Raw genomic sequence first — 18931 nt, 5'->3', positions numbered from 1 at the left:
TTGAAAGTACACACTGAGTTAACAGATGCCCTTGAATACTGTTGGAGTGCTTTACGCATGTGTGCGGAGGACAGAGAGGGATGTGGTAATCTTCAAACATTACCATTCTTGTAACTAGTGATTATTCTATTACTAACATGTCACATTCATTCCGATATAAGCATGCGCCTGGCACCAAGCCAAGCATGACATGGGCATTGCTGTTGGTTCCACAACAGAGATGATCATTATTCCCATTTTGCAGGCAGATAACTGAGGCACAGTTGTACTCTGAGTATTATTCTGTGATAAGCCATAGAGTTATATCACCTCCGCCATCCCTGAAAAGCATCATGAACAAGAGCTATGTAATTTTCACTGGTACTAGGCTAGTGAATGTGACATTTCTATTATGTAAAGCGCCCATGGAATGCCTTAATTTTTTTTTCATTCATTCATTTGTCCAGAGTCACCAGCGATGGGAGCTGGGCCTAGCCTCACATCTGGTAGACCTTGGAAGCCTGCTGAATCACTGTGTGTTAATGGCACAAACTTACTCTTCTACCGAATGTGTCTGGGGTTAAGTAAGGAGTCTGGGGAAGATGTGGCCAGACTCTGAAGCTGAGAGAGCAGCCTTTATTGATGAAAACAGCTGCAATTTCTCCTTCCATGGTGTGCACAGAAACATCACCTGTTCACAGAAGTTTGGCCACTGCTCTCACATTGCAGAGAAGGAAAACGAGGCTTAGGAAAGCCGGACACCTGCAAACCTAAGCCCCTCATCATGAGGCGGGTTTGAGTCTGCGTCACCGAGTCCCTTAGTCAGTGTGGATTCTTCTATAGGATATCCTTCAGCGTTGTGAGGGCTGTGCCCATCAATCCCATTTCGTCTGCCAACCCAGGGGAAAAACTTACAGAAGATGAAGTTGCAACCAGAAAGGTGGTGTTTTGGTGATGATGAAAACGTCAATCACATTAAGATTTCTCTTCAGGATCACCACTGGCAGCATCCTCCGCACAGGGCTGGCGTCATGCTGAGGAGCTCACCATGCTGATTTTCATGTTTTTCTGTCACTTGACTTTCTTTGAGACACTTTGTCAAAGTGACACTTGAGGCACCCCCACTGTCCTCATGTAGACATCCTGATCTCTTGTGAGAAGAGTGAACAGAGGCTCCGAGAAGGCAGCAGCTAACCCTGGGTGAAGGGGGCTGTGATCATTAGCACTCCCCTTGCTGAGCTTGCTGGTCTGATGTGCATGCCTGAAGACAGGAAAGGCAGCCTGTTTCAAGCTCTTCCCTACGGATTGCTGCAGTCAATGGTAAGGAGGAGAATAAGGCAGGGACTTGGACCCCCCATCTCGTTTCTCTAGGCGTTCTTCCCGATTTCAAATAAATATCCTACTAGACCAGTTGGCTGGTGTACTAGATGACGAAATAGAGGAAATGCATACTATATGAGTTAACTTGTTGCCTCAAGCTGTGGCTATATTTCTTGAGCCTGGAAGACCTCTTTCTCCCAGATCCTTGCATCACCTTCTTATGGGAAGCTGGGGCATCAAGAACTCAGGTGTACTTTCAACATCCTACAGCTTCATTCATGGAACCCATGCATCCATTATGAGTCACTGCTTCTCTTTCTTAATCTCTCTCTCTCTCTCTCTCTTTCTCTCTCTCTCTCTCCTGCCCCAGGGCCCTTCTATTTGACCATTGCTAGACAACCTTCACCCCAACATCACTGTTGTCCACAGTGCTTTTTCCTGCTGATCTTTCCTTCATTCCTGAGCCTCTGCATTTCCTGTCTGAAGAAACCTTGCTAGGCTTCCTGCTTAGAGATTGCACCATGGTTTTCTTCTTCTGTAGGGGCCTGGTATCTTTCCTCATAGTGCCTATTCAGATTTCTAATTCTATCTCAGTTTTCCTATTTAACGCTTAACGTTCCCCCCTCCCCATCTGCTCTACAAGAGCAAAGGTGTTTCCATGACTAATTCATCATAGCCTGCCTGGCCCTGTGTCAGGTACCTGGGAAGTGTGCAATATCAGCATCAGATGGGAGAAGACAACACTAAACAAAGAGGCTCATAAGGATGAGGAGAGAAAGCCCAGCAATGAAGACTTGGTTGTTAGCTCCGTGGGACTTTGAGAATACAGAGGTGCATGGCAGGCTTTGGGAGACAAAGGCAGCAAGGTCTCCAGGTTTATCTCTGAAGCTCTGTGTGCTTTCTAGCGTGGCTATTTCTGCAGTCACAGGTTCCCAAGCTGCTTCAGGGGCTAGAGTGAGTCTCTGGGGACCTCAACTCTACTGGGCAGGGTGCAGTGACTGAGGAGGCTGAAGCCCAGCTGGAGCTTGTGGGAGCTGGCAGGTGGATCAGCCTGCAGCATTTTTCTTGCCTAGACCCTGGCAGCTCTCAGCGTTTCAGAGCTGGAACACACTGACCGGAACACCATGACCTTTGGCACAATTTCCTGCTGTCCTCTGTTCTGCTTACAAAGCAGGGAGGGGGAGCCCAGCTTCTTTGCTCTGGCTCTGGCTCCCCGTAGGACAGGTTTGTCTGAGATGCAGGGACTGGAGGAAGGGAAGAATGAAGGACACCCAGGTGGCATGCTGGGGGCAGCAGCAGAGCCAGATGGCTTCCTATCCTACTTGGAACTTGAATACTGGGGTGAGTGTGCCAGCATTAGAGTTCCCTCTCTTCAGGCTCTGGCTCTGACTGTATCCTGCTGTAGGGAGTAGCTGCCTAGACACTGGCAAACTCAGAGTAGGGTCACCTCCTGCTCTGCACCCTTGCTATCCAACCTCTATAGTGCCACTTCATTATGGACAAACTGGATTTAGTGACAGTTATTAGGGACTTGCTAAGCCTTAGCTGTTTCATCTTCAAATGGGATAATAGAAAGTTTCTAGGGCTATTAAGAGTATTAGAGTCAGCATGAACCAAGTGTTGGCATAGAAATCAATCAGTGATAGCTGACATCATCATTGCACACCGCATCTCATTGATCCTTATGAACTGATATAACTACTCTAAATAATTTAAAATCACATCTCTCTGTCTCTATGTATATATATGTGTGTGTACATGTGTGTATGTGTGTGCATATGTGTGTATACATATACATTCCATGACATAGCTGTATAGCTGTGAAGACTAAGAGGATAATTGGTTCTTTCCTTCTACCATGTGTGTCTTGAGGGTCAAAATCAGATTGTCAAGTCTTGGGGCTAGTGGCTTTAACTCTTTGGCAATATTTTGTGGGTCTAACACTACTGATTCTTATCTGGGGAATCTGAGGCTAGGAGGCCACCAAATATCCTAGGATCTTCATCTCCAATGCTCAGAATAAAAGAGAATAGACATTTCTGCATTCCCAAGCTCTTTCTCTACAGGTACTTATAAATTCCTTTCACTGTGTTCAATATTAAACTCCTCCTACCTGATGTTTATTGTTCACCCTGTATGCACCCAACCTAGGGCAAGGCTATGATGATCTAGCTATGAAAACATCATTGAATTCATCTTCACAGAGTATGTAGAGGAAGAGAAATAGTAATCATCAAATAAAAGAAATAAAGTAGAACTAAAAATCAGAATGGGCACTATGAGGAACGGCAACAATGTTGGGAGTCATGTCTGTTCTATTCTGCCTTGAACTCTTTTCTCTCTTTGCCCAACCCTCCCCCGCTTTTGCCTTGGATTACCTCCCTGAGAAATAGAAGTCAAATACAGTTTATGTTGTTGACTTCTGCTCTAGTGTCTTCTTATTTCTATTACTATCAAATAACACAGACTAGGAAGTGTTGCCAGCATGTGCAGAGGGTTTTATGAAGTACTCCTGCTTTAATCACTTGCTTTGGAACACATAACCCTCCCTTTGTAGATGAGAACGTCTGGAAGTATCGAGACTATGACTTCATGGAGGGTTGCTCCCCGTGAGTTAAGGCTTTATTAGAATATGCCTTATTTGAGTGGTGGGCTAATTTCTGGGCAATGTGCTTGTGAGACTGGCTTTAGTCTCCATTCTGCCATTTATGAGCTCATTCTGTGTCTCCTTCTTTGTCTGTAAAATGAGGATAATTACAATAGTATAATACAATGTGTAAAATCTGCTCATCACCACGCCTAGCATATGGGAGAATTTGATCAATAATAGATGGTAATATTGGGCTGAAAATAACCATTTTCTGATGTTGGCTTGCCTATTTTTTTCAGTATAGAACCTGAATAAAATCAGAAATATATATGTCATTAAAGAAAGCCAACAAAAGCCCCAGTTCCCATAGAGAACTGGGCAGGGATCCAATGTCTCAAGATAAACAAAAGCAACAAGCCCCAAGGGGTAGTTTTGGTTCAGGACCAAGGACAGTATTCAGCTTGCTCCCTTGCCCTTGCCCTACTATGGCTGTCTATGGAGCTGAGTAGGGGGCCCCTACTTGAGGCTTCTTTGTTCTGCACTTACAACAAGCTCACAAAGCTCTCTGCACCTGTCCACGCCATTCCTCCCATCCCACGTGCTTTTTCCCTTCCTCTCTTACATGAAAGAAGTCTATCACAGTAAGAAGCAGGAAAAGCACAGAGATCATCTTTGCTGTTATCACTCAGCTCTGGCAGCCACTGACATTCTACAACTCTTTCTGAACTTGGCTTTTCTTAAATGAAACTTCGCAGAGCCCATGAGTCACTGTCTGTCACCTTTCTTCCTGAGGTGACTTCGGGTCTTCTGTGTCTTCCATCTCTCATCCCCTCCAGTTTCCTTTCATCGATTCAAGTCCTCCCCACTCTGCAGAACCAAACAACACCTCTCTCCTCCCGGTGACCTTTCCTGTCCGGAACTGTAGCACTCCACTTTGGAGGGCTTTCTGTGATCTATTATTTATGACTTTAATCTTGTACCAATCAGTACTCAGTTTGAGGTGACACTTCTGCTTGCTGGATGTGCAAAATTGAGCTCCATTTGGTTGGGGCCTCTGAGAGCTCACAGATCACAGAATGCAGCATGCAGGGGGATACTGTCATATGGTGAAAGGAAATGCTTGGTAGGAAATAGCCCCCCTTTCCTAGTTTTGCCCACATATTAGCTCTCATGTAAACATTCAGGACCTCATGTTAAAAAAAATACTGGAAATGTTGTAAGAAGAGAAAGCATAGGATGTGTGCCTGGAATAGCCCAGGCATCCATGATGCTCTTCCATAGGAGACGTCATTGGTTTCTCTACCAGAGTCTTCAAAATATATATAGTTCAAGTTGGAGAGCCATGTTTGGTAAAAAGTGCAGATCATATTTGAACTTTAATGGGTTTATATTTTTCTGGCTTTTTCTTTGTATGTATCTCTGTGTTATGCATGTGTATTTGCACATATAAGTGTGTGTGCACATGAGTGTGTATACTTATGAAAGATCTGGTTAGCATTGAGTTAACTTGTTTGTTATCAATATTATTTTGATTAATGTCTCTGAATGAAACCTCACCTCACTGATTAGCAAGGCGAGATGGCCAGTGAGCTCTAAGTATTCCCCGTTTCCAACATTTCCACTGCTAGAATCACAGGGATGTGCCTTCCTACCTGTTTTTGTTTGTTTGTTGTTGTTTCTTTGTATGTGTGGGTTCTAAGGATCTGACTTAAGTCTTCATCCATAGCCGACCCTTGACTGAGAGTTCTCCACAATTTTATTTGATTCCTTCTTGAGACCACAAAGGATTTGATATGGGAACTAAGCCTCATTCAGCTTTATTTTCAGGACCTAACACTTCTCCTTAGCATTGACTTATGATTATGCCTATTGTACAGGCTCTCAGGGCTGCAAATTTTTGCCCTGGACTCGGGAGCACATGGTCTAAATGAAAGGGTAGCTTTAGTAGTTGATGAGGTGATACACAATATCAGTGCCTACTGTGACCTTGGGATCTACTCTAGAGGGAGATGGATTTATATTCTTGTTGCCTCCTGCCCTGCCATTACAACAGGTCAAGACTGCAGAGGACAGTCCTTTCTCAGGACCCTGCCATGTTGCAGATTAGAGTGACTTTGTTTTCCTTAAATCTGACACTCTTGTTCTATCTCTGGCTTGTCTTTTTGCTCTGAGGCTGTCATCTTTCAGAGAGAGCCTCAAACCACTCACTCGGGCTTTCCTGTCTCTCCTTGCATTTTTGTATGTTCAATCCCAGGACCCTGTCCAAGGAAGCTCCATTACACAGCTTTCCTGATCACTTCCCTCCTCTGTCTCAAAAGGCAGGAGAATGTGGCTTCAGATGTGCACTGTGAAGAATTCTGGCACCAAGAATCTGTCTTCTCCTACACATAGTCTCTGACAAATGTTACCTTAGTACACGGTGTGTGTGTGTGTGTGTGTGTGTGTGTGTGTGTGTGTGTGTGCATGCACACGTGTGCACAAAACCATTTTATAACTAGTGACTTTTGAAATCTCTTGTTTCCTTTTATGAATTTAAAGTCATTCCTCTGAAACAGGAGTCAGAGACCTTACCAGGTACCTTTCGTGTAGTCACAGAGAAAGTCAGAATCCCTTAACTCATGTTCTGGTTGAGAGAGCCAAGTTTGACCTAAGCCATTCATAACAGGAGCAAATCCAGCAGAGAACTTGGTAGATAGAATGACCTTCATGGATTCTGATGTTTGCCATGTCTGGAGACAGCATTTACTTATTTTTGTTTAGTTATGATTGAAGAGAATAACATGATATTATAGGTTTGATATGTAAGAATGTATTCATAGACTTGGATACACTTATCACACCAAACTGCTTGTAGGCAGTATCTCATTTAATTATCTGGTAGGTGTTGCTCACTAGAGAACACAGGGATAGTCTAGAGCTCTGAATATTGACCAGTCTCAGCATCTAGCTTTCAAGAGCAAGACTGCATAACTATTGTGTTTGGTTTCTTTTTCCCTCTAAATATAATGTATTTCTTTCCATCCACTTTGCCTTCAGTTGAATAGTTTTAAGTCTTTTAAACCATCCATTCATGTGGCAACTTTCAAGCAACTTCATCCAGGGAGTTGTGAGTTTTGTGATGCTTTGATTTTTTTTTTTTTGTACAATTAGTGACTGCCTCCAGTCCTGTGGACCTCTGCCTTGCTATGCATAGCCCCTACTACACTGATAGCATTTCTTAAAATTGTTTATTTCCTGTCTGCCTCCAAGTTCCTTTATAAGGATCTAAATATATCTAGCATCTTCCACCCCTCTTTCCTTCCCTCCCTCCCTCTTCTTTCTCCTTTCTTTCTTTTTCCTCTTTCCCTATCATTCATCTGTCCATATCTATCTATCTATCTATCTATCTGTCTGTCTGTCTGTCTGTCTGTCTGTCTGTCTGTCTATCTATCTATCTATCTATCTATCTATCTATCTATCTATCTATCTATCTATCATCTATCATCTATCATCTATCTCAATCTCTATGACTATAGTCAAGAAATGCCAGATTGAGATCTTTCCACCCCATCCACATCCCTTTTTTCTAAGTTCCTTTTGTCCTCTGGAGAAGCCCAAAAGAGGATCTAGAAACGGGGCTTTCTGGTGGGCATCAATGAATCATGGAGAAATTGCTGTTCAGACAGGCTGGGTCAGATCCTTCTGGCCACCTGACCATCTGATGAGTTACCCAGACAGATAATGTGTCAGTGCCTTTTTCCTGCCTGGCCCTACATATCAAAATATCCTGCTGTGCCCTCCATTTGGGCCCACTGCAGGGAACTGACTCAACTCTCCAAGAAAGTTGACCTGGTGAGGAGGGTGGGAAGGCTTCCTCTGGCTGAGCTGGAGTTTAAACATTGTGACGCAGTTCAATAGAGGCTTGTCTTGTGTTGCAGCCATCCAATTCAGGTCTCGTGAACGATGGTCCTTGCCATAGCCATCCATTCTCCTGCTTTCCATTCGAACATTTCCTTTGTTAAGGTCTGGCTTTGTGACGATGAAATAATGCACAGTACATGAGGGCTGATACGTACAGGGCCAAAATGACAACAGTTTGTGAGCAGAGAGCACCTACTGTGCTAAGCAATCATTAGGCACAGTCCCCGTTTAATTCTCAGGTCGACATTGCTCACTCTGTGAGATTCACACTGTGAGACCGAGGCTCAAGGTGTTGCAAGTTCTTACAGCAAGAAGAAGGCAAACCTCAGTGCAGAGTAAGGGGACTGTAATTCATCATCTAGGCTAGAACATTTGGGAGTAAAATGTTCATACTTGTGTCAGGTAGCAGATAGAAGGGTGGGGCATCCCGGTAAGCCATGGACAGACACCTGTTTGAACAGCAGTGTTTGGGGATCTGATGGCAAGCGATTTCCTGTCCATTCATTGCTTCCCGAGAGAGTAACAGAAGCAAAGTCAGCTCCCCTATTCTCTTGTGGCTTGTTTTCTTCCCTCCTTGCCTCATCTAGAGATATTGGCATAAAGCCCAAACTCCTGTTTTGTTTTTGTATTGCTGTTTGTGTTTTTCTTTTTCTTTTCTTTTCTTTTTTCTTCTTTTAGGGAGTCCTATGGACAGTTCTGATGTGCTGCCAAGAATGATCAATGGTATAAACTTTGAGGGCAGAAAGTCATTCTAGTTTGTCAGTGGATCTCAGTAACTGATAGAGGGATATATAATAGATAATGAATATCTATTAGTGACAAAACGGATTGTTTCAGGAATCAAACTATTCCCAGAGGCATGAGTAAGATAAGTGTCACTGTCTTGGAGGGTTCTACGTGAAGTTGCAATGCCCGTGATAGAAAGAGAAATAAGAACGAGGTATACTGTGGCAGCGTCCACCAAGCTTGTTTTCAGTTCCACCACTAAGGCAGAGCCGGTACTGTGTCTGAGCAGGAAAAAGACACGGTCTGATTGGTAATTTGGAAAGAACACTCCTGTGGTTGTGTTCCAGGTTAAGCCGAAGAGAAACTGGACACTGAAAGTATTTAGAACATGTTTTTAAAAGAGCTACTGAGTGCCCAGCATAATATAACCTTTTACATAATTGAGAGACCGCCAAGCCTGGGCAATTCCACCCCAGCTTAGCATCACCCCTGGACACACCCTCTTCACAGCAATCAGTCACCTCTGTGGGGTACCTGAAAGCCACTCTTTCAGGAGACCAATTTTCTCCCTTTGCTAGTTGGCTTCTCTCCCAATATTAGTACATCTGCCATGTTAAGTAGCTCGCTGGACAGAAAAGATCTAGGAAGATTTGAGAAAATAAGGGTCATTTCTATGACTATGTCTGATCTGTTTATGTGATTCTCATGAAATTATTTATTTTCTATGAATTTCAGGCCTTCTGAGGGTCAGGATATAGTGTAGTTTTTCAGCTGTGGACAGGGTGCAGGAGGGAGCTATAGACATGGGTGTTCCCCAAGCCTGGCTGTGGTACCCATCACCCCACCAAAGCAACCCAGGGAACTTTGCTGTTTGCAATCCTATGTCCTGAAGTTTCCCACAAAGCATTACCCTGTCTGCCTGGGAGACCACAAGCCTCTATGAAATGAAAGACACTGTTGACACTTATGGCGACTGGAATCCTATCTATATAAACCAGGTGATGTGAGGACCGATTCATTAACATTTTGCAGTCTGATGATGAATGGTGGAGCCTCTTTGATTAACTCTTTAATTGACTTCCCTCAAGGGACAGGCAGCATGTAAGATAGTTCTAAACCAGTGGTGATCAGTAATATATCTCTGTACTTTGAATCAATTGGACACACTTCTTTTTCCATCTTTGAGCAAAGCTTTCTGCATCCTCCCCTAGCTTCCCAGATTCTAGCCTCTTTCTTAGAGCATCCTCCTCCCTGAAGCCTTCCTCTAATCTCCTGTTCTTACCTTGTCCCTTCAGCTGAACACCTAGTCAGCCCCATTCTGATATTTCTTCATTTATTCCCTAAGCATCTAGATACATGTACCCAGCTTTTCCTTAAGCATTTTTCATTGGGGTTCTTTAGTCATAAACATTTGACAGACTCAAGCTGACTTCCGCCCACATCTCTTGAGCCTCAGTGAACTTACTGTACCTCTGACTACAAAGCTGACTGGAACTCTGATCTTTGGATTCGCAGCTCCTGCAGGAGGGTAGCACTGGGTGAGAATGTTGGATGAAGTTTTAATAGTCACAGTGACAGTGTGTATTGCACAGACAGCTACCACCATCAAACTGCGTTATACATCAAGAGGCAGAGTCACAAGGAAAGCAAACACTGTGCTCAGAGCCACTCAGCCAGATTGGATGGAGACATGATTAACCTCTGCGGCTGACAAGTTCTCAGTCTAAGTTAGGAAGCATCTTCCTGGGGAGATGCTTGAACGAGGAGGAGGGAGATTCATCGTAAATCAAGAAGCAGGATGCTCATCATTTTTTTCCCAAGGAGAGTGGATAGAAGTAAGGGCAGCCTCAGGGACCTGGCTGCAACAGGGCACATTAGAGTTCAAACTGGGAGTTTAAACAGTGAGATACCAAGTGAGGAAGTAAATTCTCTGTATGATGCAGCCTTTTTTTTTTTTTTTAAATATGCTGGTTCTAATCACAATTTTTGCATCAGTTTCTTCCATTAAAATATAAGAAAATCGAGGCTCAAGATGATGCCAATACAGATGGAAGCTTGACTCCAGCGGAACCTGGGTGGTTTTAACGTGCAGCCAACGACCCAACAACATTCCACACCCTTTCTACAATGAAAACCAAGAAAGAGAACCACTGAACCACTTCGGCAAAGCAGCCGCTGTTGGAATTCCTCTCCTTCTTTCGTCTGGATTTGTAAACAGAGGCTGTGAGTCTGTGGAAGCCAAAGTAAACAGTGGCAGATGCAAACAAGGCTTCCAGTGAGGAGAATCTAATGGAATTATTGGTGTGTATGAGTTGTCCCCAAGGACTCTTGTCTTCACCGTGATGCAGATACCTGGGTCTGGGGGAGGGGGGTCTGCAGTTGGCTGCAAAGTATCTTTGGGCTATCCAGTTGCAGTGTGGTGACCTGCTATAGGCAGGGTACCGCACTCTGGATGACTGGCTGATAGTCTGTGTTCATTCACTTCCAGACTCATGGCTGAGCCCTTTGAAAAGAGGCAAGAGTAAGAAAACATTTGTTATGGTTTGGAGCTAGGACACCCTGCTTTAACAATTGCTATCAGTTATTCCTTTGTCTAAGAAATATTGGCTGAGTCCTGTGACCGTTAATATTGGGCTGTCAGTCTGACTGCTATTGATAAACACCTAATCAGTGAAGCACTCTTTTAGGCGTGCCTGTGTTGTGGCAGGGCTGGAGAGGGTTAGACCGTCAGAACACTGACCAAACCCATCATTTAATTTACCTTAGAGCAAACACACCCAGAAGTAATGGAACTGAAAGGCGGAGCCGGATGGAGAAGGAGGTCACTGTGTATGTGTTCTTGGGAGCTCGGTCTTACTTAGGGCCCTTCCTGCTGCTGTCCCCTTCTCCTTCTGTTCTACCATAGAGTGAGTTGCCCAGCATGCCTGGCTCTCACAAATGAGATGAACTCAAGCCTCTGAAGCCAGGAGTCCATATAAAGCCCTTATGTTAGGTGTTTGGTCACAGTGATGAAAAAACTTCACTCACACAAGTCCTTTCAACATAATAGGCTCTATGCTGAGTCATAGAATATAGCAGTGATTGAGATAGTCCCTGCCCTCAGAGAGTTTATCCAGTTTACTCCATGGAGACAGTGAGAAAAGAATATGTGGCCTGCAACAGGGTTAAAAGTTAAGGACCGAGATGTGCAGGGAAGACTTTTCAGAAGAAACGTGTGTTGTAGAATGCAGTCTTCAGATCAAAACATCTGCCATCATCACGGTGTCTGCCGTGCCTGCTCAATATCCCCTCAAATGAGTAGAGGGTGGGGAGGCTTATTGCACCCTCACTGAGTATCCAGCCATCGTTCCCAGCAGCCATTTGTATGTACTTCTGCTCTATTCGCTTTACCTCATGATCTGATGGAGGTGCTACAGTACATAGACTGGGGAAGGCTAACAGAAGGGGTCTCTCCAGACCATGGAGAAGTTATTACCCATGTCAGAGGCAGAACCTCCAGTGTGGCTGCTAAAGGGTCACCCATGATGCTCTAGTGTATGACTTTTTATCTATGACCTGTAAGTAAGGCTAAAGCACTATTCATCCCCTAGTGTGAACTTTGGTGAAGTCATGCTTTTGGATAGCTGTTTGGACCTTCTGAGGAGTTGTAGGTATTGCTTACATCTCACCAAGGAAGAAATTCTCACTGCAAAAATGACAGAATAAAAATGTCAAAGCAAAGAGCAGGCTGGGAAGACATCTGAGGTCACGATGTCTTTGATAAAGGGAAGAATGTGTTTAGGAGCTGTAGAGAGGAGCATACCCCTGTGTAGTGATCTGAATGATATGGGCCCCATAGACTCATGTGTTTGCATACTTGGTCCATTAGGAGTGGCATTAGAGAAGGTGTGCCCTTGCTAGAATAGGTGTGGCCTTGTTGGAGACAGTGCATCACTGTGGAGGTGGGTTTTGTGGTCTCTTAAGCTCAAATCCTGCCAGTGTGACACAGGCTCCTGTTGCCTGCGGATCAAGATGTAGAACTCCCTCTTCCTTCTCTAGCACCACGTCTGCCTGTACACCACCATGTCTTGCCATGATGATAATGAACTAAACCTCTTAAACTGTAAGCCACTTCTAATGAAATGTTTTCCTTTATAAGAGTGGCTGTGGTCCTGGTGTCTCTTCACAGCAATACAAACTCTAACTAACATAGCGTGGATACCAGAAACATGTAGGGAACCAGGACTTGGGGAATATCTGGGCAGGGCAATTTGCAAATCCATCAAAGAGTATGAGGTTAATGGGAGACTATACCTCATTCCTCGCAGAAAGCGTTCAAACTGGACAATATGACTTATCCCAACTGATGCCAGAAATTGTAAAAGGTGTCTCTGGATCATTATTAGGGTCCAATTTCAGTCTTCTAGTAGGCATGTAAAATAGTGAATGTCAAGGCATCAGCCATGAATATAAAGGAAAGTTACTAATTAATTCATTAAGTGTCTTTTGAGAACTCCTGTTCTGTAGGCATGCATGCGATTGGTTTTTTACAATTTGATCCATTATTTAAATAACGTTCATACATATCAATTGGCTGCTACATCTTAGCCTTCTTCTGCTCATAAATCCTCTATTAGCTTTTCTAGGATCACCAAAATAAGATAAAACAGACTGGGTGGTTTGAATAGCAGAAATTTGTTTCTTGTAATTCTGGATGCTTAAAGCCAAGGTCAAAGTGTTGGCAGGATTGGTTTCTCTTGTGGTCTGTGTCCTTGGTTTGTGGGTTATGGTACTCTGTGTCTTTCCTCTGCACATACTCCCTAATCTCTTCTTATAGGACACCAATGATGTGTCAAGGACCACACACATGGCCCCATTTAACTTAGTTTAAGTCTTTTAAGGCTCTGTGCCCAAATACAACCGTTGTGTGGGCTAGAGGTTTAACACATCAGTTTTGGAGGGACATAATGGTCTCTCTCCCTCACACTTTATTCAAATGAGCCATTTGCTTTGCACTGAATTGTTCTGCCATTTTCTTTCTTCTTCCCTGGGGTTTTCTATGTTTCCTGTAAATGGTGCTTAGGTACTTGTCGGATGCTGATTTGATTTTTTTTCCCTTCAAGTTAGAATGTTACATTAGGGCATGATGTATATCTCTACCAGTGGTGAATAATGTTTGGGTGCCTGTTCTTGAGATGTACAAAAAAAAAAAAAACTGAAAACAAGAAATTTAGATAGATGAGAGCATGGCAAACCTAGAATAGGCTGATGGTCACTACAGTGTGTAAAGCTTTGAGACAAGCCTGAAGGGTCTTCAATTACATCTAATGTCCTTTTAGCAACCACAGCTTTATGGAATACGTACTTGGCAACTATGATTAAATTTGCATATGAGTTGATGCTCTGGCTTAGAACAACACACACCTACCCCCGCAACCTCTAATGCAGAGGTCAGACTTTTTAATCGAGTGGCCGTGAGACGGATCGGACACATTTCAAGTCACTCAAGCCAGATGTCTGTCATGCCCCTGCCGCAGTCTAGAATGTTGCCCTACTCAACCTGCTTAAACTCCTCAAATGGTGAACCATACACTCAATGTTTATCTTCAAAGCTGACTCAAGTGTTGCCTCCCCAGGTAACTTCCTCTCACCCTTCTTCCTTCTCTGCCTGACTGCTCCTCTAGAGGAAACTCCACTTCCACGATGTCTTCTTCCTCCAGCCTGCTTTTCATGAATAGTTTGCTATTTACTTGTGATCTCCTTCCCAGTAGGTGGAGCTTCTTTAAGCTCTGTACTGTGCCTTTAAAATTGTTGTTGTTATAGTTGCTTCTTCTTAGGAGCTGCTCAGTGAATACTTTAGTGATTAAAGGGTTGCTCCTGAGTAGCGCTCAGAATCTAGCTCCAAACAGGAGCTACCACAGAGCTTGTAATTTTCATTGTAGCTCAGTTAGGGAGTACCTGTATAGCATGCACAAAGCCCTAGGCTCCATCCCCAGCATCTCACAAACCAGGTATGGTAGCTCACATCTTTTATCTTAGCATCAAGGAATTGCAGGCATGAGAATTTAGAAGTTCAAGGTCATCCTCAGCTACAGAACCAGTCTGAGGTCAGTGTGGGATATTTGAGATGCTATCCTGCCAGGTAATGACTGATACTCCAGGATTCAACTCCAAATACGTCAGGGAAGAGGCTTTGAAGAGTATTCTCAGTGACTGCAATGTTCAGTCAGATTTAAAATCCACTCAGCTCTAGTGCATGGTGGTAGTTCTGTTATGGGTCAGGCCAGCAACAGTATAGGTCTCTCTACCTGGAAGTTTTACAAATTCCTCAGGGTTCAGCTATTTGTGTTTAGTTCGTCCTCCATGTGACTTTGATGCAGGCCAAAGATTGAGAAGCTGGCTCAAGCCAGGGGTCAACAGGCATTGTAAGACAAACAGTTCCAGTGACTTTAAACTTTCCAGTACCATCGTTCTAGCCATCAGCATTACTGTTGTTCCAGCAGTTATAGACATTATGCAAATGCTTGGCTCACGCTCTAAGAAAATTGTATGTAAAAATAATCAGGAAGTTGGCTGAGGCCTTAGTTTGTAACTTCTACCCTGTCAGCTGTCGCTGTGTAACCAGTCACTACATGAGTGGGTTTAAACTAGAATCACATCTGTGGCCCAATATGATCCAGGTTTGTCTGAAGGAAAGTGATGGGAAAATAGGTACCACATCTAGGTACAACTGTATTGTTATAGACAGGTGGCAGAGGAAAAGCGCAGGGCAGGAAGAGATGAAGAATGAGGATATCTATTCCGTAATGGCTGAAGTGACCTAAAGGTCATTGGTGATTGGCCATGTGGCCAGGGCCTTGTAAACACTGATTATGCATTATAATCTACTACTGCATTGTGATTATTCATCATTCTTTTGCTTGCTTTTACACAAGTCAGGGCTGGATAGTGGATGCGAATGTTTATTCTTTATGGAACACTGTTAGCAGCATCCTCAGAGACGGATGTCATTAACCATTAGCGCTCGCGACAACAGGTATAGGTAGTCATTGGCGTTAGCAGCCTGTCTTGGTGACAGAACAGTTTGTTCTCAGTGCCATGGGCTGTTTGTTCAGAGGAAGCCCTAGGACAGGTTGGCCATGACATGATCACTTGCTTTTTCTAAGCAGGTATATCATTCCTGACAGCCTGCGCTGGATACGGATGGAGAACGCCAACCCCAGTTTGAAAGAAGATGACTTGCTTGACTGGAGCTCAGCTGACAACCCCAGTTAATGAGAGTACAGGTGTGGCACCGTTGGCGTGAGAAAGATGAAGGAAGATGGAGCAGATTGGTCCTCAGAGATTTGTGTTTATAGACAGTGGCTAACTTGCAAGGACCATTCTGGGCTTTGTTTATCTTCCAACCTCCATTCTTTTCTGGTTTTCCAGAATGCTTTCCGGGGACCACTTACATCAGCGTTACCTGGGTAGTTAGTAACACAGACACGTTTCTGGGCCTGATGCTCGCAGATCCTGGTTTGTGAGGATGATGTGTGACTTCCTTTTCCTTGAAAAGCTTTTCGGTACTTGTGATAAACAGCGCCATGGAGGTGGCATTCGTCCATTACTTGTACATTCAGACGTGTAATTTCATGATCACTCAGCAATTGGGGTTCAAGGAAAGCTGATCAAAGCTGGAGAGTTCTGAGTCCTCAGCTCTTAAAGGGCCAGGGCCAAGTCTTATTTATCCTCACATTCTTGGCAAGATGTCTTGGAGCATGTGAAGCCCTTTGTTTATAGGAACTGGAGATGGGACCCAGAAAAGCTAAATGATTCACTTGTGGCTTTGCTGTTGATGCAATGCAGAGTCACCTGAATCCTTACTTTGCCTCTGCGCTCTTCAGTATCTGGCCTCTCCAAACTGCTCCTTGTAAAAGGGTCCCAGTGTGTGAAGTGTATCTGATGCGTAAAACTATGCTGAGTGGTTTAAGCTTGTGATTGCTTTTTATTCTTTATTGATTATGATCTGTTAAATTGACATTATCTACTCCCCTTTATAGGAAAAGTGCAGAAAATCTCATGACTGGTGAGGGTGGAAGAAAATTCCTAACAAGGTTTCTTTTGTGGACACTGTGGCAGAAACGCCAAGCAAGAAACTCTTGGGGTGCTAACAGTGCTGTAAGTGGGGTCCTTGGAAGGTCAGTGTATAGAGAACCACCACCATTGCACACACTGAGGGTTCCTGTTGCTCTTCAGTGACATGGTGGGAATCAAGTCTCGGTGGAGCTGGGTTGTGAACCCATGTTCATTGGATCCACCCTGTTGCATTTCCCAATGAGCCCTTGGCTCCCTATCAACCCACCATTGGGAATTCTCCATGTGAACTCACACAGAATGTAAATGGAAGATATAAACTAGATGCTAGGACATTTTAATCTACAAAGGTTACTGTTTTCCAACCTCATGTGGAAAGGTCCCAGCAGACACCTGGAAGTGACTACTTCCGGGATAACAGATGATAGAAGCTCATTTACCTAAGATGAAGAAACTTTGCTATTGTTGATACCTGCATAGACACATAACTTCTTAAAAAGCCTTAGCCGTGTATTATCGTAATAAGCTGCATATATCTGAAGTGTTTAGTTTGATAAGTTTTGACATGTAGACACATCCATAGTTAGGATAATGATTATATCTATCTCCCCCAAAGGTCTTATTACAATCCCTTTCTCTGGCCCTTCCTTAACTACTTTTTCTTTCTTTCAAGGTACTTATAATTTACTTTCTATATTTTTACTACATGTAGTTATTTTCATATATCATTTACTCCTTTTTATTGTTTGGTGATATCCCATTTCTTAGATGTTTATGACTTGTGTATCCACTCACCCATTGTTAGTTATTTTACTAGATTCGATAGATATAAAATTCTGTCTAACTTCTATTACTGAAATAAATGGAAAACTAAAAATTTACCGTATTTTCCACATTACTCAATAATAGTTATAAAAGATAAAGACAACTAATATAGTAAATAACTACTTTAGTTAAACTTTTATCATTTCATAATTATGACTAAACAAACTGAGTGAAAACTAATTTTCCAAAGTAGACATTATAGTCATATTTTTACACATAATTTGTAATTAGACGCATCGGCTTGCTTCCCACTTATTAACTTGTCTTCTATTTTAATAATGATCCAGTAGCAAAACAAACCTTGCAGAAATGTATTGATGGAGTAGTAGAAAAGATTTTAGAGCTGTTACGGCAATTTCGCGATACTGTCTTACTATTGGCTTTTATCTATAATTAAGCAAACAACACCACATGTTGAGAATTTTTTTCCCAGAGTTCTACTCCAATTATTTATTTCGTAGAATTATTTTAAAATATAAATGATTTTTAATGAAAGATACACACAATACCCTTCCCACTTTTGGTTTCCAGTTGGAAAACTCATCTTAGCATGGGCAGCTATAACCGATCTGAAAGGCACAGTCAGTAGGAGTCTTAGAGTCTGTGTAGTGTGAACCCATGTCTGGCTCACTGGGCATATACATATTTATTGGACACATGCGCACATGCTTCTTAGGAAAGCACTCACGGAGGAGCAGCTGGATCACCTGGGAGAAACAGATAGGCCATTTAAGAAGCTGCGACTCCATTGGCCACCGTGGGCACACTGTATTTCCCAGACTTCTAGTTCTTTGACAGCCACATCAGCACTTGGCATCATCAGCCCCTTTGCATGGCTGATCTAATGGGTAGGTACTACAGGTGTGGCAGTTTTGTTGTCCTAGAGCTCTGCTGTCTGGGTCCGAGGCTGTGAGCTCCATCCATGTTCTTCTACCTGGATTCCTGGATTCCAGGCTTCCTCCTCTCAGAGTGACTGAGTACTGCGCTCTGAGCAGATGCTCACAGACTTCCTTTAGGCAGACAGCTGGGATAGTCCAGGTTCACCTGACCTGAAAGCCAGGTAGGTCCTTTGCCCCATCAATCCCTACCTCACCTCTTTGGTAGGCATCACTATTCTAGGTATTTTTTTTTCTTGGTGTGTGTGTGTGTGGGGGGGGTGTTTTCTTAATCCATTGCTTCATATTTTCCCCTTTGTCTTTCCAGCAGGATGGCAAATTGCATGCCTTTTGATTTGTTCAGAGTAGAGACTTCTTTCACTTCGAAGGTTTTTCATTCTCTCTGGTCTTATGTAGGAGAATGTCTAGTTTCTCCTCCACAGGAAAACAACAGACGCTCCCAATGGTTCCATGTACCTGTGTGTAGTGAGTGTTCAGAGCTTTACACTGAAGCGTTGGTATCCTAGGATGAACCTTAGCCTTATCTCTGTTTATAGTCATTGCTCTCCCTATGGGTTACAGAAAACAAAACAAAAACAAAAAAAAATTAGAAAACAATACTAAGAAGTAGTTCATGAGTCTAATGGTTGGCACTGATCGT

The 18931-nt window shown here is 43.3% G+C and overlaps 2 long non-coding RNA genes across 3 annotated transcripts in view; both read left to right on the top strand.

Moving 5' to 3' along the window:
• LOC126503301 (uncharacterized) overlaps positions 1-18931 on the top strand; it is a 50950-nt gene that overhangs the window by 7705 nt on the left and 24314 nt on the right. The window contains exon 2 of the long non-coding RNA XR_007592249.1: positions 447-1299. This is a non-coding gene — a long non-coding RNA (uncharacterized lncRNA). The remainder of the gene's footprint in view (positions 1-446; positions 1300-18931) is intronic.
• On the top strand, positions 2521-17356 carry LOC126503300 (uncharacterized). 2 transcript variants are annotated; one of them, XR_007592248.1, is made up of 4 exons: positions 2521-2640; positions 10511-10816; positions 15664-15780; positions 16537-17356. It is a non-coding gene; the product is annotated as an uncharacterized lncRNA (long non-coding RNA). The 2 variants fall into 2 exon arrangements; XR_007592247.1 differs by having other exon boundaries at positions 15664-17356.

This window comes from Alexandromys fortis, unplaced genomic scaffold (genome assembly GCF_014885135.2).
Source record: "Alexandromys fortis isolate MF-2015 unplaced genomic scaffold, M_Fortis_MF-2015_v1.1 scaffold_2_1_26212458, whole genome shotgun sequence".
Lineage (NCBI taxonomy): Eukaryota > Metazoa > Chordata > Mammalia > Rodentia > Cricetidae > Alexandromys > Alexandromys fortis.
This window is presented reverse-complemented; position numbering and strand designations above follow the sequence as displayed.